Raw genomic sequence first — 21,302 nt, 5'->3', positions numbered from 1 at the left:
TGTAACAAAGCATATATTTGAGAAGACAGGGATATCCAGGGTTTCCACTCTTATCTAAAAGGTAAAGAGTAATCATGAGACATTTCTAATTTGGTTCAGGCTTATGAGGCTTTTGTGGTTCCACAAACATGTGTCAAAATTAGAAGTTCCCACTTTTCTTTACACACATGAACCCAGGACCAAAGGAAATGTGCACATAAGCCATGGTTTTATTGACTGCTGGCAGACATTCTGATTCCACCTCCCATCTTAACTGCCACTTTGAGCAGTTACTGGCCAATGTGGGAAATTTAGAAAGCCTGATAGACACAGCAGTGTTGCGGCTATTCTCATACTTGGACCAAGGACAAAGTAATGCTTGGGGCTGTTGGGTTTGGGCTGCGTTGGGGATATGGAATGAGAATAGGGCTGAAGTTAAAAAAAATGCAGCTTAGCATGTGCAATAGTTTGAATCAGCCATAGTAAAGCTGGGGAGCAGACTTAAAAGCTCAAGAGATATGCATAAATAGATTCCTGTGCCTGGGAAAGGGTGAAGGGCCCAAGATATTTACAACCTCCATCTTTCATGGGCTCTTTTCCTTTCAAGACAGGATTGTTTCCCCTTTTATTGTGAGGCCTCCAGACAGATGCACTCTGATGCTCAGTAGGTCTTGTTTTAAGACTGAGTTTCCATTCAACTGTTTTATGTGTGAAGAGGAGGATAGCTACAATAATTATTTGCCTAACTAGGTAGATCAGACAGCTAGCTGTTTAAGAGGTAGGAGTTTCAAAAGAAGGCTGGGGTGCTATCTATGGTGACTCAAGGACCATGCACTTTATAAGCAGCTATTTCCTATGTTTTTATTGCTGCCTGACAGGCAGAAATTTAATAACTTAAATTTTTCTAGCATGGAGATGGAAACAGAACAAAACCTAAATCTCTGCCTGCGAAACCAGCGTTTAAAGTCACAAGATTCCTGCCAGGGAAATTAGGTTAGCAGCTTTGTGAACCTAGAAAGTATAGCAGTTGGAAAATGCTACAGTATAAACAAGGACTGTCACTTTTCTTTTTTAATTAGCCTCTGGTCCTAACTCTCAAACAGCAACATGATCTTCAGGCATTAGTTGCTGATAATGATTATTTCCATGCTATGGAAAGCTTCAACTGTTCATTGCCACATGCCATTCTTCTGTTCAGGACCCATTAGCAGGCCCTTGCTTAAACCCAGAATTCTAGTTTAAGCACACACATTTATTAAGGTCAGCCAAGATCCACTACTAGCTGGTTTTCTATTCAGAGTGGACAGAGAGAGAGATAGCACTGGTCCTCTTTGGCTGCAAAACTATAGGTTGTTGCCAAGTTATCTTATTGCTTTTTCTCTGAGTGATCACAGATACTGCAAAGTGTAGCAAGTAGTTTTTCCACCATCTTGTACTACCTGCCTCTTACTATGTCAAAATGGAGGAAGCTGAAGATCTGAGCATTTCTTGTTTCCATGGATAAAAACGCAAAAAATAATCGAAAAACCTGTGAACAAAAATAAGGGAAATTTTATCTACAGCTGTAGACTTTCCAAACAATCTCTGAGACGTGAAGTCAAAGGCTTTCATGGCTGACATCCATAATTTTTTGTGGGGTTTGGGGGCTATGAGGCCATATTTTAGAAGAGTTTATTCCTGATGTTTCTCCATCTGTCATTAGATCATTCATCAGAATCAGCACAGATGCTGGCGAAACGTCAGGAATAAACTCTTCTAGAACATGGCCACATAGCTAGAAAAACTCACAAAAAACAATCTCTGAGACCCCTGTAAAAGTGTAGGAAAGATTAAGTTCTCTCAGGCAACCTGTTTTTTATGAAAAATATAGTTGAGATAAAAAATTGGGAAAATAGGAATGACAGAATTAGGATACAGAGGAAACCTTTCATTGGGAGATGAGTGCTAAGCAACTGAAGACATGCCCATTAAGTTGTACAAATTTATAACAATGAAAAAAATGTAAGAATGAAGGCTGAAATCCTGAGCCAATATCACAGAATCTCAGAAGAGACCAAAAGGGTCATCCAGTCCAGCCCTGCTGTGCAGGATACTCAATGGCCTGTTACAGACAGGCCAAAATAAAGCTGCTTCGGGCCTCTTTGGAGTTATGCCGTTTAAATGATGCATGCATTCTAAGAATCCAGAAGCTGCACCAAAGCTGCACTCCAGTGCTTAGGAATGGAGTGTGGCTTTGGCGCGACCTCCGGACTCTTAGGACCCATACATCATTTAAATAGCATACCTCCAAAGAGACCCCAAGCAGCTTTATTTTGGCAGTCTGTAACAGGCCAATAGGACTTGTCTCTGAGTGACCATATCTAGATCCAAGGTGCTGGGAATTTACAAATGCTTGCTCTAGCATTCATTATTAAAGTGAATTCTGGTAACGTTTTAATTTTATAACAACAGTATCCATTCATAAAGCTTTACTTTCCTACCATCTAAAAATATAAATCTCCAAACAAAGCATAGCTTCTGGATTAGGGGTCATGATAATCAAAAACATCTAATAATGTAGAGATTGACCCAAAGACCTGAGGTTGCATGTTCCATCATTACTGTAGTTCAGGGGCAGAATATATCTCACCCTTCAGGTGTTGTATGACTACAGTTCCCATCATTCCTAGTCAGTAGAGGCAACAGCAAGGGATGATGAGAGTACTGTCCACCAAGATCTCTTGGGCCATATGTTCTCCATCCTGCTATAATTCTTCATAAACGGAATATTTTGCGCTGAATTCAGTTGCAAACATTAATCTCAGAACACCTACAAATCAAATTTTCAGCATGAAAGGTTTTTGGCAACCTTTACAATAAGCTGTGCTGCAGTGAAATTCTTGATTCATTGATGGGACAAATACTTCAAAATTGCATCTTCAAAATGAACTAGGCATTCAGTCAAGCAAAGGCATAAAACAAAGAAGAGAAACTCAGAATTAGAATCTAACAGAAGCTGATGCTGTACAACATAAAAGAGGAAAGACAAAAACTCTACAGGGACTAATAAAGAATTATTACAGATTACTTGTAAAAATATACTCAAAGGAGCATATGGGCCAGAAGGATAAAGTCAACAGAAGCAGCTAAAAAAAATATCAGTGGGGCATGCAAAAGGAAGCATTAGAGTCCAGATCAGAGTTGCACAGCCATCGGGAAGGATCTAAGGTTGATGTTTTTCTTGCTATGTGCCTTCAAGTCTCATTTCTGACTTATTGTGATCCCAAAGCAAATCTATAATAAGTTTTCTTGGCAGAATTTGTTCAGAGGGCATTTGTCCTTGCCTTCCTCTGAGGCTGAGAGAGTGTGACTTGCCCAAGTAAGTTTCCATGGCCAAGCAGAGATTTGACCCTGTCTCCCAGTGTCCTAGTGCAACATTCAAACCACTACACCACGCTATCTCTCTAAGGTATTCTTGTACAAATAATTAATTATATAGGTTGTTCTGCATGAATAGTTAAGCATATACCCTTTTATCTTTAGAACCAAAGCTGGTATAAAGTGGGAAAAGAAGCTTCTGTGAGAGCAAGATGGCTCATATTTGGGATACAGCATCCCAACATCATATAGAATACAGGCAACACATTTACAGCTTGTTTGTCCTTTCTAGAGTAGACCCACTGAATTGAATAAAACTTGTTAGCCACAATTCTTAATCATTATATTTATATTCTGCGTTTGCTCCAAAATTGGGATTCAAAGCAGCTCACAATTTAAAAGAAGAATGCAATTAAAAACATACAAAAATCAAACATTAAAATAGAATTAAATTATTACAGTATTAAAATAAACCACACAATAAAAGAATAAAATGCAATTTTAAAAGATAAAAGCTCTTTTTAAAAGTTCACTTGTTGAGTTACAACTTACTTAAGTCCAACTGATATCAAGGGGTCTCCTCTAACATTAGATGAATCCCTTACTTTACTTGAATGCACTAATAACAAAGAAAGCAAATATTACTATGCATGCATAAAAAAGAAAAATCCAATCCATAGTTTTGTTTGCAGATATATTTGCTTGATAACAGTATTTCCTTCACCTGCTCTGTGCAGCTATTTGGAATACTCCTGCCATAAATAAAATTGTATCCCTAAGTCAAAAGGTCTAATTTTAGGTTAATTTGGTGTTTTAATAATTTGTAATAAGACTTCAAATGAAACCTACCAAAGATCAATTGGACACCTCCCCCCCTAAAAAAAAAAGAGATAAATTCATACTGCCAGTTAAGTCACTGGAAAGAAAGCAGATGAATCTTCCTGCATGAAAAGAAAAACTAAAAGTAACACCTGCTTTAAAGTCTTCTTGTTAGGTTGGTGTTAAAGATGAAGGTACCAAGCCAGATAAAAAAGGTGCCAACTCTAATCATCACCATAAAGGAGTATTTAAATAGATCTGATTAAGGTTCTCAGGGGATTAATCTATCACCTGATAAAGCAGCCACAATAACACCGCTATAATAATTAGAATAAGGAAAGCTTAAAAGGCAAACTTGTATAATTCCAGATGGAGACCATTCTTTCATATTCTACTCCAGCTCTTTACTTACAAATGGAAAAAAAGTTTACCTAGCTGCTCTTGCAAGAAAGCCCATAATTGCTAGTTCAGTCCACATCACTACACAGGTGGTGCTAATTTGTAATTGTAATTTCTTTCCTATTTTCACTTTGTTTCTATTCTGCACTTCCCATTTGTCAATAGGCTGCTGGATCTTTGAGATTAAAGTGCCCTCTGCTGTTTGAAGTCTCCTGTTCAGGTAAGCAGAATTACTGCTCCAAAGTGTAGACCATTAGAAAAAGCACAGTCCTGTAGAAGGGTAGGTTAACAAATGTATAATATGACATAGGGTGCACCTACACTGTAGAAATAATGCAGTTTGACACATACAGAATCCTGGGACATGCAGTTTTGTTAAGCACAGCACTCTTTAACAGAGAAGGCTACATATCTTGTAAAACTACAAATCCCTGGATTCCATAGGATGGAGCTTCAGCACTAAAAGTGGTGTCAAACTGTATTGTTTCTACAGTGCAGATGCGCCCATAGAACTGAATTTAATTCAGATTCATACAGTGTTATCCTCAACTGGCAGGTATACAGTGCTACCTCGGGTTACGAAATTAATTCGTTCCGCGGCGCCGTTCGTAACCCGATACATTTCGCAACCCGAAAAGGCTTTCCGTTAGCGCTGGAAAGCCGCTAGCCGCGCTTCGCATTTGAATTTCGCGCCGAAACGCGCCGAAATGAATTTCGTAACCCGAAAAATCTTTCGTTACCCGGAACAGTTTTTTCCAATCTAACTTTTTCGTACCCCGGAAATTTCGTAACGCGATCAATTCGTATCCCGGGGTACCACTGTATACATGGATATAGGGGGGAAAGCATTGTGAACACAAGGGTCAAATGAAATGCAAAAAAAAGTACAACACTGTAACAATTTAAATTAAAACTTGAGTCCATGCAAAGTAAGTGCAGTGACTAATGACATTAACAGTAATTGCTGAGAGTACTTGCGGCCAAGTACTTGCAGTCAATAGAAGTATTGACTTATCAACTTCCCATTGATTTAGTTGAGACTAAGAATCAAATTCAGGCCCCATGTTTTGTTATGTCAGTTAATACCTCTGGCAGGATGAGAAGGCATTGCCTCACTTTACACCTGAACAGAATGAACCTGTATAAATTCTAACAAAGCTGTTTTTATCAGAATTTCACTTTGAAATTCCTTTCAGGCCAGCCGTGAAATGTTATGGGAGACTGAAATGTTCACCTGCTCTGTTTGTGAGGAGGGAGTGGGATTGTATGTCTTTCTCATGCCTGCATTATTCACTGAGCACACAAAAGGGAATGCCACACGTGAACAGCAGTACAGTTCCAACAATCCTGGTTATGCAGAGTTACTGATCAAGTGGAAACTGCTGCGTATATTCAGCTATAAAGATCTTTTCCTCCCTTCAGTCAATGTTGTGTTGTGTGCAAGGTTTCTAGGTTGGATCTGGGATGAGGCTCCTGCAGTGGAATGACTAGGGGAGTGCAGCCCACACTGGATGACAACCCAGAAGAAGGGTGACACCCCGTCAGGCTGTCCTCCTGCTGCATCTCTACTGGCTTTGCCACAGTAGCAAAAGTCTCCTTACAGGGAGACCTCTGCCACGACAGCGAAGGACAGGCCTGGGTGCACCCCTCCTGGTTTTGCTGCAGCGAAGGAAAGGGCTGCCCCCTTCTTGGCAGCCTCCCTCACACTGGGTGATACCAGGGATGGGGATGCCACTGGGCTCCTATAATTTCAATCCTTAACAGATCTTTGAGCAGAATGAAGTATCCTAAAGTTCCATCAGGCAAGGCAGAGGTACTTATTCTCCCCCACCTTCCAGACTCTTTCAGCTGCAACCGTTTTGCTCAACATGGCTATTCTTCTGACATGGAGATGTGAGTTCTGTTCATGTTATTTGCTCTGCCATGCCCTCCTGGCCTCCACAAGTGATGCAGTAGTCATGTTTGGAAGGAATGACAGGCTGAAAGCTGGAATTTAGAGAGAGGGAGTGGACAGGTGCTTTTGTCCCACTAGATGTAGCTTCAGTGTACCCTGTCCTGCTTCAGGATCTGTTAAATATCAGGTTACAAGGGCTCCATCCGAGATCCAAACTGGCAACCCTAGATGTGCAGATAGCCAGACCATCAGCATCAAAGTTGTGGCCCATTTCCCACTCTGTGTTTACTAGAATTAAAGGGTCACCATTATGTGCTTAATACTAGCTCTTGCCACATAAGGTACATACAGATGAAATATTCCGTACAAGTGACAGAAAGAAAATTACCTCAAATGTTTACACATACGCATTCAAATACAGAAGTCACAGGTGTTAAAAGGTCTAAGGGCCAATGATGTTCTTCCAGCTCTGAGAACAACAAATTGTTATCTTTATAAGATGCTTTTTAGCTAGGGGAGAGTCAGCATGGTCTAGTGGTTTGAGCATAGGACTAGAACTCTGGAGATTGGGTTTCAATTTCCTCACTCGGTCATGGAAACCCACTGGGTGACATTGGGTGAACCATATCCTCTCAGCCCAAGAAATCCTTGTGATAGATTCACCTTAGAGTTCCCATAGGTCTGAAACAACTTTGAAGGCACACAGCAACAACAATTTAGCTAGAGAGCTAGGCAGGGCTTAATGGCCATGGTCCAAGTGGATGTTTTTGCTGATGGAAGACAAATCTAGGAAGAGGTCATTTTCACACACACGCACACACAGCCCCTGTATACCCTCAGCATCTGCTCTAATGGGCTGCATGCCTTTTATAGCAGGTTTAGATGGCTTGGAGGATGATTTGGGAAGGAAAGAAAATGCTTTTCTTTTTTGCAGACACTGCATGGAAAGGAAAATTGGCTTTTTTCTTTTTTTCTTTCCATGTTATTTCTTCCCCAGTACTAAATTTTCTCTTAAACATGTAATAGGAACACATCTACTTTGTTAACCAAGGTATACCCAGGGCTGGCTCACCCATATGGGCAACCTAGGCAGCTGCCTAGGGTGGCAAAAATTTAGGGGCGGCACTGGCGCGGCAGGTGACAAGGGAGGCAGAGAGAGTGTGCACACACAGCCCAGGCAATCCCTGGGGCGCCACTGGCACTCCTGCTGGCTCTCCCAAAGAGCAAAAAGGAGCAGGGCCAGCAGGAGCGCGTGTGGAGCCCCGGGAATTGCCTGGGCTGTGCACACGCGCACCCCAGCCAGGCACCCTTCGCTCTCCACTGGCCCTGCTCCTTTTTGCTCTTCATTCCGGTTCCTACTGCTGCCTGCAAAGAGCAAAAAGCAGCAGCCAGGGGAGAGCTTGGAGGAATCCACGGGCAGCACTCATGCTCCTGCTGGCTATTGGATTGCTAGTGAAGGGGGGGAAAGGCAAAGCTCCCTTCTGTATTAATCCTCCTCTTCTGAGGTGACAGCTGCAGCACCTGTGTTCCCTGAGGTATGCTTTCCCTCACTGAGGTAAGAAGAGGCAGAAAAGGTGTCTTTGGTTCCCTCTTTTTGCAAATCACTAGACAAAAATACAACTTTTACAGCTACATTCAACACGTCAGATTTAAGCAAAAAACAAAACAGAAGCAGATCAATTTGAAATCTCAATTTTGAGAAGCTGTTTGTTGTTGTTGATGATGATGTTGTTCTGGTGGTGCCCAGGCAATCTGTACCCCCTCTTGTGCATGCTGACTCAATTGACCAGGGGATTCTGGGATTTTTAGTCCAACAAGGGGTTTTCCCAGGTGGTATTGTAAAAGCACCCATGTTTTCCCCAGTCTATACACAAATCATACATCCAGTCAAGCATGAAATATAAAACTCCCAATATCAAATGTGGCAGTTTTTTCTCCTGGTGGCAAGGCCATCACTTGGCTTTTATCTGTGTAGGAAAAAGGGCAGTCAAATGAGCTACGAGGGGCGACGGGGGCACCAAAATATTTCTCGCCTAGGGTGGCAAAATACCTAGAGCTGGCCCTAGGCATACCTGTATCACTTTTTTGAACTATTTGACTCCTTGCAACCCCTTCCAATTCTATGATGCTAGTTATCCACCTGCCAGCATGATTGACTATGAATTAAACCCTTTCCCATCTCATGGATGTCCTCATCAAAATTATCCCATAGTCACACACACCAATATTTCTGTCTGATTTTATTTGTTAAAAATACAACTATGTTCAAAGTGACCATGCATTAAACATTATGTGTAGTTTGCTGAGCCTCAAGTGGTGGGGGGAGGTTCTGTGAAGAGAGGGATCAAAAAATAATTTTAACACTTTGCCTCAGATGGGAGCATACAATGTGCCTTTTATTTTTTGAGACTGGTGCCATTTTTGAAGATTAGTATTTTAAATTTGGGATTTGGCCCTCACAAAATATAGATGAGGTAAGAAACACATATCTTAAGGGTGAGATTGTATAGTCCCTATGTTTTGTACTTCAAATCCCACACAGCAGAGTCAATGGTAAGGGATGCTGGGAGCTGCAATTCAACAACATCTGTAGAACCACTGATCCCTTCCCCTGCTGTATCTAGAATCTGTATGCTGAATCATGCTAGATTGCAGACACAGACTAACAAGACTGAATGATTCTCAACAGAATAATTATCTTCACTTGGGGTGTATCCACACTGCAAAATTAAATCAGTTTGATACCAGTTTAACTGCCATGATTCTGCCTACAGATTTGCAGTTTGGTGAGGAATTCAGCCTGATCTGTCAGAGCGTTCTGCTACCTCACCAAACTACAAATCCCAGGATTCTGTAGGATAGAGTCATAGCAGTCAAAATGATATCAAACTGTTTTAATTCTGCAGTGTGGATACACTCATAGATAGCTAAATGTTAGGAAGAAGGAGTTTTAGTTTAGCTTTGTCTTTAGCACGTTAATTGAGAGGAGCCTTCAGGTGAAGCATCATCTGGAATCCAAACTCATGTAGTCAAGGTATAGGTTTCCACAGGGTGGCCAGATGAAAAAGATGTCAGAGCTCCTCTGCCTTCAATAATCTTGTAGACCAGAGAATTTCACCACATGTAGCTTGCATTACAAGCTACACCTGTTGACTATTCCCTCTTCTACACAACTATTAAAGCTGCAGATGTGCTATCTTCTTTCTCCTGTGACGCCAGTTTGCCATCTTTTCTAGGCTGGGTTTGTGAGCACTACACCTCAGGTATCTGCCTTCTCAATGTCATTCCAACTGTTGTCTATGCATAAATAAAGAGAAATATTTTTCCACTATCATTGCCTCCATAGATAATTGAGCATATTAAAACTTTAAATTTCCTGCTGGGAGAGCTTCTGTCCAAGAGAAACACTTTTATTAGGATACTTAGCTTATAGCTGAGTGCATTTATCAGAAGGGAGAGTTTGAATCTTGACTCTCAGCAATAAAAATCTGGTAAGAATCTTTTACAAAGAACAGTTGTTTCTTGTAATGTTATGACTGGCTGTTTTGCATTGGGTGCTTGATAATAAAAAAAGCAATTGAAGAACTGTAACTATTGACAATTAATCTTTTCCTTTGTGTTCATAATATATAGCAAATAGAAGACCACTTTCTCTGATCCTTGGTGAAAGCTGCTTTAGAGGAAACAGCAATCAGATAGAAATATTTCTACGAATACAGAGAAATTGGATTCTCCCATTTGTTGATACAGAGGTAAATGACATTTACTTTCATTTGTAATCCTGAAAGATTTTAGTGCAAGAGGCTTTTTCAGACTGGCTAACTGAGAGGTGAATACTGGTGGAAAAGCCTTACTAATGTGGCATTCGAAGCTTGCAGTTTTCACATTCCCTTCAAATTTTAAAGGAAGTAAAATTGCCCATCGAAACAAAAGAAAAGTAACAGATTCTGTCCTCATTTATGTATCTATTTCACATGATAGTGTGTCAAGAAAATAATCATACAAGCACAAAAGAATATACCCACTAATATTCAATAGTCTCACGTAGCAAAGGAAGTAACACAGGTGTAATTTAACATTAACAGTGCTAGTAGTATCTAATTGTTAGTGCTAGTTGGTTGGTAGTTATTACTGGAATTAGGTATAGTTCTTCATCAACCCATATAGAGAGGATGGTCTTTTCTTCCAAGTTTCAGAGCTTCTGAATCACCAGAAACACATAAGTCCATGTTTGTGTGCTAGAAGTATTTTCTGTTGGGCAGATCATCAGAAGTATTTATATTACAGGTCTCTGCTGCAGAAAAGCCTCTTTGTATTCCCCATCATAATAAACGTATATCTGCTTCATGTAAAGGCTGCCTTTTCTGATAACCAGGGCATTTGGCTCCATTGTGCAATACAAATGTCCATTAGTGGGATAGTTGTAGCAACCATTTTCAATATTTTTTCTTAGTTTGTACCATATCCTTCAACTGTCCCAATCTAGCAAGGCCAGCACCAATTAATCCTCTGCCATCCCACTTTTTAGCCACTTTTAAAATATCTCCCATTTCCCCTTCTTCTTCCCATTTCCCCCCAGCTTGTTTCAACTGCTGCACACTGGTTCAAATTTTACCCTGTTGTTACAGGCACAAGGCAGCTGAGGGTAAGAAAGAGTGCCCTCTCAAAGAACCAAAGTAGAAGAGATAGCAGGAGATCCTTAACTGCAAAGCAGATGAGTTTTTAAAGTAAAAGGCGGCAGCATAGGGGTCCAAATTGGACTACAACTGCATTGCTGCTGTTAGGAACATTTAATAATAATAATAAGTTTTATTTGTAGACCGCTATTCCGCATGCCATGTATCCTCTCTAAAGAGGACATGAAGAGATATATCCCCCCTGTCCCTAAGTCCCATTGTAGAAGCCTCATTTGCTATTTTTAAAATATAAAATAAAATTACTTTATTGATTATTATTATTATTAAAAAAATACAAATTACCAATGCCATTACAAAAGCATACTTACTTAACATACATATAGAGACAGACAGACAGACAGACAGACCTACATGTTATACATACAGATATACCATCAATACTCAGGTTTATTACCTTTAAATACCTTACATAATTCCTTCTGCCACATATTTGCAGATGACACCAAATTAGGAGGTGTAGCAAATATCCCAGAGGACTGGATCAAAATTCAGAATGACCTGAATAGACTAGAAAGCTGGGCCAATGCTAACAAAATGGAATTCAATATGGAGAAATGAAAGGTACTGTCCTTAAGGCGGAAAAATGAAATGCACAGATATAGGATGGGTGACACCTGGCTGAATGAAACTATGTGTGAAAGGGATCTGGGAGTCAAAGCAGACCACAAATTGAACATGAGTTAACAGTGTGATGCGGCAGCTAACAAGGCCAATGCGATTTTAGATTGCATTAATAGAAGTATAATGTCTAGATCATGGAAAGTAATGGTGCCATTCTATTCTGCTTTGCTCAGGCCCCACCTGGAATACTGTGTCCAGTTCTGGGCCCCACAATTTAAAAAGGATGTTGAGAAACTAGAGCATGTCCAAAGGAGGGCGACTAAAATGGTGAAGGTTCTGGAAACCATGCCCTATGAGAAATGACTTAGGGAGCTGGGGATGTTTAGCCTGGAGAAGAGACAGTTAAGGGGTGATATGATAACCCTGTTTTAAGTATTTGAAGGGGTGTTATATTGAGGGTGGAACAAGCTTGTTTTCTGCTGCTCCAGACAATAGGACATGGAGCAATTCTCTACAGGAAAAGGGTTTCTGCCTCAACATTAGGAGGAACTTCCTGCCATTAAGAGATGTTCAACAGTGGAACATACTCCCTCAGAGAGTGGTGGAATCTCCTTCTTTGAGGAGGGTGGCCATCTGTCAGCAGTGCTTTGATGTTTATTCCTGCATGGCAGGGGGTTGAACTTGATGGCCCTTGTGGTCTCTTCCAACTCTGTGACTCAGTTATTCTATCACCTATGGTTCTTTTCCTTTCTTTATCTTGTTTTCTAATTCAATAATAATAATAATAATAATAATAATAATTTTTTTATTTCTATACCACTTTTCCAGAAGATCAAAGTGGTGTACACAAAATTTAAAACCAGTTACAACACATCATAAATAGATAAAACCAATAACAATATACAAATCTCAAATCTAAAAACAATAATTTAAAAGGGTGAGGCAAAAAGTTGATGGGATCAGAATACTCTAGTTCATTTTCCAGAGGGGAAGGCTTGACAGAAGAGGAAAGTTTTTAGCCTCTTTTTAGCCACAATATAAACACTCAAATGAACTATAAGTGAAATATATTAAATAGACTATATAGTACTTATCTCTATAAATCTTTCTTTCTTTCTTCCTCTTTCCCTTTTCCTTTCTGATTCTTATCTTTTTATTTTTTTATTTTATGTCCTATATTTCTTTGCAGTTACCTTCCCACTGTCGGTATTCCTTGTTGCCCAAATAAATGGGTCCTTGATCAAGCCTCATACTGAATCTAACTTCCTCCTCTCACAACAACCCTGTGGAGCCCTGGTGGCGCAGTGGTTAAATGCCTGTACTGCAGCCATTAGCTTGAAACCACAAGGTTGCGAGTTCAAGACCAGCAAAAGGGCCCAAGCTTGACTCAGGCTTGCATCCTTCCGAGGTCGCTAAAATGAGTACCCAGACTGTTGGGGGCAAATTAGCTTACTTGCTAATTAGCTTACTTGCTGTTCACCGCTATGATCTTTGGAATAGCGGTATATAAATAAAACAAATTATTAATTAATTATTATGAGACATCTCCAAGATCCCCTATCCTCCACTGCTCTGCTTAGGTCCTGCAAATTCGTGCCCATGACCTCACTGATTTAGTCCAACTATCTGGCATATGATCTTCCTTTCCTCCTTATACCCATTACCTTTCCAAGCATTATTTTCTTCTCTAATGATCCATGCTTTCTCATTTTGTGGCCAAAGTACAACAGCCTCAATTTGATCATCTTTGTTTCCAAAGAGATTTCAGGCTTGATCAAGAACCCATTTATTTGTCTTTACGCTGACAACAGTCTCCTAAGCACTCTTCTCCAGCATTGATTTTGTTCTTATATGCTTTCTTCACTGTGCAGTTCCTGCACCAGTACATGACGATGGGGAATACAATGGCTTGGACAATTCTAACATTAATGCTCATTTGTATGTTTTTAGGATCTTGTCTAGTTCTTTCATAGCTGCACTTCCCATTCCTTGTCATCTTCTTATTTCTTATTGCTGTCACCATTCTGATCAATGTTTGATCCTAGGTACAGTATTTCTTTAACTATTTCATTTTCCTCATTGTCTAGGTTAAATTCCTGTATTAATTCTATGGTCATTATTTTCATTTTTTCTATGTTCAGCATTAAGCCTGCCTTTACTCCTTCATCTTTGACCTTTCTTAGTAACTGTTCCAAGTCTGTGATGTCTTCCACCAGTATTATGGTGTCATCTATATATCTTACGTCTGTAGTCGTGAATCTACAGCATGCATGCCAAAGAGGGCACATAAAGCCATTTTTCAGGGCATGCAGAAGGCGGGGAAGAGGAAGAACAGATGCATGGCTGTTCCACCTCTTCCCAGCTGTCCCAGGCCTTCAGAGATGGCTGAAGGCCCAAGAGGGTGGTGAGAAGAAGTCCTGCCCTGGAAGTCCCACCCCCAGAGGGCGGAAGTCCTGTCCCAGAAGTCCCATTCTCCCCCCCAAAAAAAGACCCACCCCCAGAAACAGGTAACACCCCATTTAGTTTGGGCACTCGGTCCCTAAAAGATTTGTCATCACTGTCTTAGGTTGTTGATGTTCCTTCCTCCTATCTTCACACCTCCTCCTTCTGAATCTAACCCTGCCTTTCTTATGTTTTCAGCATATAAGTTAAACAAATAGGGCAAAAGAATGCAGCCTTGCCTGACTCCTTTGCCTGCTGGGAACTAATCTGTTTCCCCATATTCGGTTCTGACGGTAGCCTCTTGCCCTTGGTACAGGTTTCTCATCAGGACTATCAAATGTGGTGGCATCCCCATGTCTTTGAGAGCCTTCCATAGCTTATTGTGTCTATACCATCAAATGCTTTGCTAGAGTCTATAATGCACATGCTGCTTTTTTTTTTTTGGGGGGGGGGGGTTCCTTAATGTGCACCATTAGCCATTATATGTTTGCAGTGTGGTCCCTAGTGACTCTTCCTTTCCTGAATCCCACTTGCACCTTTGGGATTTCTCTCTCCATGGATGATTGGAGTCGTATGCTGCGGAAATTTGAGCATAATTTTGCTTGCATGGGAGATTAATGCAATGGTCCTATAGTTGCTGTAGCCTTTTGAATCTTCTTTCTTGTGGATTTGGTTATTTATTGATAGTTTCTGACCTTTTGGCCACCACTTTGTTTCCCATATTTGTTGGCATGTTTTGGTTAATAGCAGAGTTGCTTCTGTCTGTGTGCATTGTAGCAGTTCAGTTGGGATATCATCTGTTCCTGGTGATTTATTTTTCCCAAGTTCTCCTTGTTCTAAAGAAAAGTTCTTTCTGAGCCTGTGGTATAAGTTGATACCTGAACATGTTAACCAAAGCTCCTTGGAGATGAGTTCTTTATTTGTAGAAAGTTCAAAGTTGGCAGGTTCATGTTGATTAGTTCCATTAGAAGTTCTTTTGCACATTAGAAGAGTGGTGGTGGTGCTTGTGCCGCAAAGTGCCTGCTTGCTGCAGACATGGCTTGCTCCAGTTTCTCCACTCTGCTCCTTGCACATCTCTCTTCTCTCTTCTTACCGTCTCTGAACAGGAATGCTAGGAGCACCCAGGGACCTTTGGTGATCCCCTCTGTTTCCTCCTTATTGGAGGGATACCATCTATAAGCCAGTAAGTCCCCCTGGCTGATCTTATCTCCACAAGAAGCAATCGTTGCTCAGATCTACTGCCAAGGTGACAATCATTGTGCCACCATTCCATTGGAAGTCAATCCCCATTCACTTTTTAACTTTAAAATGGTAATAAAATATTCTGAACTCCTGGGTCATCTCTGTGGGCTCAATAGTAAATATGTTTGCTGCAGGGTTTGTTCCCGTCAGAAAGAAAAACAGCTTCTTCATTAGTAAGAGACAGAACAGACCGCCCCTGGGAGAGCCAGGTTGGGACTACGGCAACTGCACACCACAATCCCAATCCGTTTTTTTGCCAGCCCAAAAAGAAGCAGCAAATTGACACTCTTTTTTGAGCCAGCAAAAAGCCAGCTTTTCCCTCCCTTTTGCAACTTTATAGTGCTCCTGTGGTGTGCAGCATATAAACACTATGATGCCGGAACGCTGTGAAGCCATACATGTGTGGGTGGGCAGCATGACATTGGCTTCCATGTGGCTTCAGAGCATGCAAGGTCAAAATGCCACACTTTGAAGCCGCCTGGAAGCCAGTGCAAAGGAGCAATCTGTTCCCCCCCCCCTCAAAAAAAAAGGAGAGATGTCTCAGTGGCTGTAAATTCTAAATGCTTTAGCATCTTTTTAAAAAGTTACTTCCTTTGTAAATTTTGAAAATCTCCAAATAGGTATATATAAAGAAGGGAGGTGTTCAGTCTGTAGTGCTGTTGAAAGTTTCTGGATTGTCATTGTATATTACAGGAAGGCTTTGTGATGGTGACTCCAGTCCCTCTGGCAGCAGAAGACTTCAAAATCACTCTCGCAGAATTGCGGATTTTAATGGAATTTCGAAAACAGGAAGCAGCGAAAGAAATAAAAAAGAAGTATGGTAACGTCGCTGAAATCTGTAAACAGCTGCACACCTCTCCTATAAATGGGATATCTGGTTCCCCATCAGAATTAGTGATTAGGCGATCTGTATTTGGAAAGAACTTTATACCCCCTAAAAAACCTCTGACATTCCTAGAATTAGTATGGGAAGCACTGCAAGATACGACATTATGTATTTTAGAAGTTGCAGCCATCATATCCTTGGTACTTTCATTTTATGATCCCCCAGGAGGAAGTGCTCAAGCATGTCACGCAGATGAATTTGAAGAAGATGAAGAGGAGGAAGCTGATTGGATTGAAGGAGCTGCAATACTATTGTCAGTTGTTTGTGTAGTGCTAGTTACAGCTTTCAATGACTGGAGTAAAGAAAAACAGTTTAGGGGATTGCAGAGTCGTATTGAAAAAGAACAGACGTTCTCTGTGATCAGGAATGGGGAAATAACACAAGTGCCAGTGGCTGACTTAGTGGTGGGAGATGTTGCACATATCAAATATGGTGACCTTTTACCAGCTGATGGTTTGCTTCTCCAAGGGCATGATCTGAAAATCGATGAAAGCACCCTCACAGGAGAATCAGATCATGTCAAAAAGTCTCTGACAGGGGACCCCATGTTGTTTGCAGGTACTCATGTAATGGAAGGCTCTGGGAAAATGGTTATTGTTGCTGTAGGAGTAAACTCACAAACAGGAATTATCCTCACCTTACTTGGGGTTGGAGATGACAGTGAAAAAGACAAAGAAGACAGCAAAAACCCTAAAAAGTCAAACGATTTGGAGAACAGCAAGGCACCTAAAGTGGATGAAAATAAGTCACCTGAAAATGCAAATAAACCAGCTCAACACAAAAAAGAAAAATCAGTTTTACAAGCAAAACTCACAAGATTAGCAGTTCAAATTGGCCAAGCAGGGCTGGCAATGTCTGTAATCACCGTTATTGTCCTTATACTTTCTTTTGCTATACAAACCTTTTTGGTTGAGAAGCGTCCCTGGACTGTTTCGTGTACACCAGTTTACATACAATATATTGTAAAGTTCTTTATTATTGGTGTTACAATCCTGGTTGTAGCAGTTCCAGAAGGCCTTCCACTTGCAGTCACCATTTCACTTGCATACTCTGTGAAGAAAATGATGAAAGACAATAACCTTGTGAGACATCTGGATGCTTGTGAAACTATGGGTAACGCAACAGCAATCTGTTCAGATAAAACAGGAACCTTAACAATGAACAGAATGACTGTGGTCCAGATTTTCATTGGTGGCACACACTATAAAATTGTCCCTGCACCTGATTTAATTCATCCAACCATGCTGAATTATCTGCTTAAAAGTATTTCTATAAACTGTGCTTATACATCTAAAATACTTCCTCCCGAAAAGGAAGGAGGACTGCCCTGTCAAATTGGCAATAAAACTGAATGTGCCCTACTGGGCTTGCTTCTAGAATTAAATCAGAATTATGAGGCTGTAAGAATTAAGATACCAGAAGAAAAATTATATAAAGTCTACACCTTCAATTCTGACAGGAAATCCATGAGCACAGTTTTAAAAAATGAAGATGGTAGTTTTCAACTGTTCAGCAAAGGTGCTTCTGAAATTCTCCTTCAGAAATGCACCCGACTTTTGAATGGTGCCGGAGCACCTGCCCCATTTTCAAAAAAAGATAGGGGAAATGTTATTAAAAATGTGATTGCACCAATGGCGTCTGAGGGACTCCGAACCATATGTCTAGCTTTCAGAGATTTCCCAGCTGACTTTGACCAATCAGATCATTCAGTATGGGATAATGAGGATGATATCATCACGGGTTTGACATGTATTGCAGTTGTAGGTATTGAAGATCCAGTGAGACCTGAAGTTCCTGATGCAATTAAAAAATGTCAGAGTGCTGGCATTGTTGTGCGTATGGTCACTGGGGATAACATTAACACAGCTCGTGCTATAGCTGTAAAATGTGGCATTATTCGACCTGGGGAGACATTTGTGTGTCTAGAGGGGACTGATTTCAATAAGCAAATACGGAGTGCAGATGGGAAGATAAAACAAGAGCTTATGGACAAGGTTTGGCCTACACTTTGTGTGCTTGCAAGATCCTCCCCTACTGACAAGTACAACCTCGTGGCAGGGATCATTAACAGCAATATCACAGAACAAAGGCAAGTGGTAGCTGTGACTGGTGATGGTACAAATGATGGGCCTGCACTAAAAAAAGCTGATGTTGGGTTTGCAATGGGTATTGCTGGAACAGATGTAGCTAAAGAAGCTTCTGATATCATTCTGACAGATGATAACTTCTCAAGCATTGTTAAAGCAGTTATGTGGGGCAGAAATGTATATGACAGTATTTCCAAATTTCTTCAGTTTCAACTCACTGTCAATGTGGTAGCTGTGGTTGTTGCTTTTACAGGAGCATGTGTCACCCAAAATTCTCCCCTGAAAGCTGTTCAGATGCTGTGGGTCAATCTCATAATGGATACCTTTGCCTCTCTCGCTTTAGCAACAGAAAAGCCAACAGAGGATCTGTTGAAACGGAAGCCCTATGGTAGAAATAAACCTCTTATTTCCCGTGTAATGATGAAAAATATTTTGTTTCATGCCATATATCAGCTTGTAGTTGTCTTTACACTTCTGTTTGTAGGTGAAAAAATATTTGATATTGAAAATGGGCGAATTGCACCATTGGAGGCACCACCTACCCAGCATTACACTCTTATATTCAATACGTTTGTGATGATGCAGATTTTTAATGAAGTCAATGCTCGAAAGATTCATGGAGAAAGAAATGTGTTTTCAGGAATATTCACAAATTCAATTTTTTGTGCTATTGCTCTGGGAACATTAGTTGTACAGATTGTCATTGTGCAGTTTGGAGGGAGGCCCTTTAGCTGTACAAAGATTACATTAGAGCAATGGCTGTGGTCAATCTTCTTTGGTATGGGGACCTTATTATGGGGTCAAGTCATTGCAAGTATTCCAACCAGCTATCTATGGTGTCTGAAAGAAGTTGGTGAGACCCCACCAGTAGCAGAAGAAGAAGAAGAGCTAGCTGACACCACCGAGATTGACTATAGTGAGCAGCAGCTGCGTCACAGTCAAATTTTGTGGTGCAGGAGCCTGAAGAGAATACAAGTTCAGTGCAGAGTAGTGAGGGCATTTCAAGCTCCCTTACGTAGTGAGAGACATTCAGCATGTAGCGCTAAAGTCTAGGGAAACATATGTAATGGGTCTAAACCTTTCTTTCATCTGTTATTGAATCTGCAGGTCAACATGACTAATACATATGTTCACTCCATTAAGAAATGGTTAGGATTTGTTTCACAGTAGTCATTGGAGATTATCAGACGGAAGACCTTGTCCCATCCTTTTTCCATCCTTCCCATGTGATTGCGGGAAGGACTTTCAGCGACATTGCACTGATCCTGTCATTGTTCTATCTGGAAAGTGCAAATGACAGCAATCGCGCAAAAGACTTTCAAAAGACGTTGCACTGATCCTGTCCTTGTCCCGTTCTTGCTCTTCATTTTGCATTAACGGAAGAACCCGTTAATGCAATTCCACGTCACTGACAGGTTTATGATAGGATCAGTGTGACATGAAAGAAAGTCTTTTACGCAATTGCTGTCGCAGACAGGATAAGGATGGGCTTTGCTCCCGTGCCCCATTTGATAATTTCAGTTGAAAAATATTTTGAAACTATCTAGCCAAAAGAGATAATTTTTCTAGAGGATAAGGCAAGGGGGACATGAAAAATAAAAACAAGAAGTCAATTCAAATTTTGTTCATAGGTGGTGGGTCTGTACTTTATGCTTGCAGCCTTTATGGAACTTGAGCATTTAAATTGCTTATTGCAGGGGCTCTTCAGAAAAAGCAAGTGAGTGATAAAACCAACAGCTATGTCCTGAATGTTTTATATGTATTGATTTAAAATGTGATGTGTTATAAATGATAGTAGTTAAACAGTAAATAGTGTTTTTCTTTTGCTGCTGTTTATAATTATAAATGATACATATGGTGGTGATGCCTTGGGGCTTTGATCTCCTGTTTGGAAATGGGTATCTTCCCCAAGTGATTTGAACCTTTAGTTGTTGAGCTGTTATTCCTGTGCAAGAGGTTGTAAGAAGGCTAAGTTTATTTGCTTGTTGTTCTTCATGATTTCTTATAAAGATTATTGAACAATAAAAAGATTTAAAACTTTACTTGTTGTTTAAGGAGTAGGAAAATCCAATTGTACCAGATTAATAGTTGCCCTTGGACCAGTGACAAAATTTATTCAATGTATTATCAGTTTTTATTCTGAAGCACATCTATCACGTCAAGTACACTCTTAACATTTCTTGCCAGCCAACAGCCCTCCTTCTACCATTCCTGTTGATGACCATTGTGGAGTACCCAGTCCTTAAAGTTTAATCAGTTATTACTTAGTTTTCACACATTAATAGCATACTTGAATCACAAATATATGGTGACAGACCTGGGTTTGAATGTATCTAGACAGCAGTTTACATGCAAGCTTTACATGGGCTAATTTAGGAGATTATCACATTAAATTCAAAGCGACGTATCCCTGATGGGAGAAAGCCGTGTTTATTTTTAAAATCAGGGAGTGCAACCCGTGTGTAGCCCCGATCCCAGCCGCACTTATCCAGCAGCTTTTCAAAAACAGCAAGCTCCCGTTTTTGAAAAGCCTCTGGATAAGAGCAGCTGGGATCCAGGCTACATATGGGTTGCACTTGCCCAGCCCCAGCTGAGTATGATAACACCTGCTTTTAAATTTAAACATGTCTTTATCCTGTCAGGAATAAATTGCTTTTAAATGAATGCAATAATCTCCCCAGACTCTTGGGAGGAGGGAGAAGGGCAGGAGATGAAGGCAGCAGCAGCATACAATAATGTGTGAAATTATTGGAAATTATTACACAGGACTTAAACCAAACTGCAGTACTGAATTGCTTGGAAAGCAGGGTAGTTATTCCAATTCAGTGCATTTTGTTAGAATAATGAGGGTGGTGAAGTTTGTGGCTGGCTAAAGATTATCAGATACAAACTTCTGCCACTTCGGATACGTTTCTTTTTGAAGTGCAGTCTGTGCACAG

General features: G+C 40.5%; 1 pseudogene across 4 annotated transcripts; it reads left to right on the top strand.

Annotated features, from left to right (window-relative positions):
- Positions 1-268: 268 nt before the first annotated feature.
- LOC149318816 (plasma membrane calcium-transporting ATPase 1 pseudogene) lies at positions 269-20,335 on the top strand (annotated as a pseudogene). Of its 4 annotated transcripts, XR_016280095.1 has the most exons (5): positions 281-351; positions 3,275-3,427; positions 4,720-4,774; positions 10,082-10,200; positions 16,084-20,335. The product of XR_016280095.1 is annotated as a plasma membrane calcium-transporting ATPase 1 pseudogene, transcript variant X2 (transcript). The 4 variants fall into 4 exon arrangements; XR_016280094.1 differs by lacking the exon at positions 3,275-3,427 and having other exon boundaries at positions 269-351; XR_016280096.1 differs by lacking the exons at positions 281-351; positions 3,275-3,427 and adding an exon at positions 399-643.
- The last annotated feature ends 967 nt before the right edge of the window (positions 20,336-21,302 follow it).

This window comes from Sceloporus occidentalis, unplaced genomic scaffold, assembly GCF_023333645.1.
Source record: "Sceloporus occidentalis isolate IW3139 unplaced genomic scaffold, rSceOcc1.0.p SCAF_2, whole genome shotgun sequence".
In the NCBI taxonomy this organism is placed as follows: Eukaryota; Metazoa; Chordata; class Lepidosauria; order Squamata; family Phrynosomatidae; genus Sceloporus; species Sceloporus occidentalis.
This window is presented reverse-complemented; position numbering and strand designations above follow the sequence as displayed.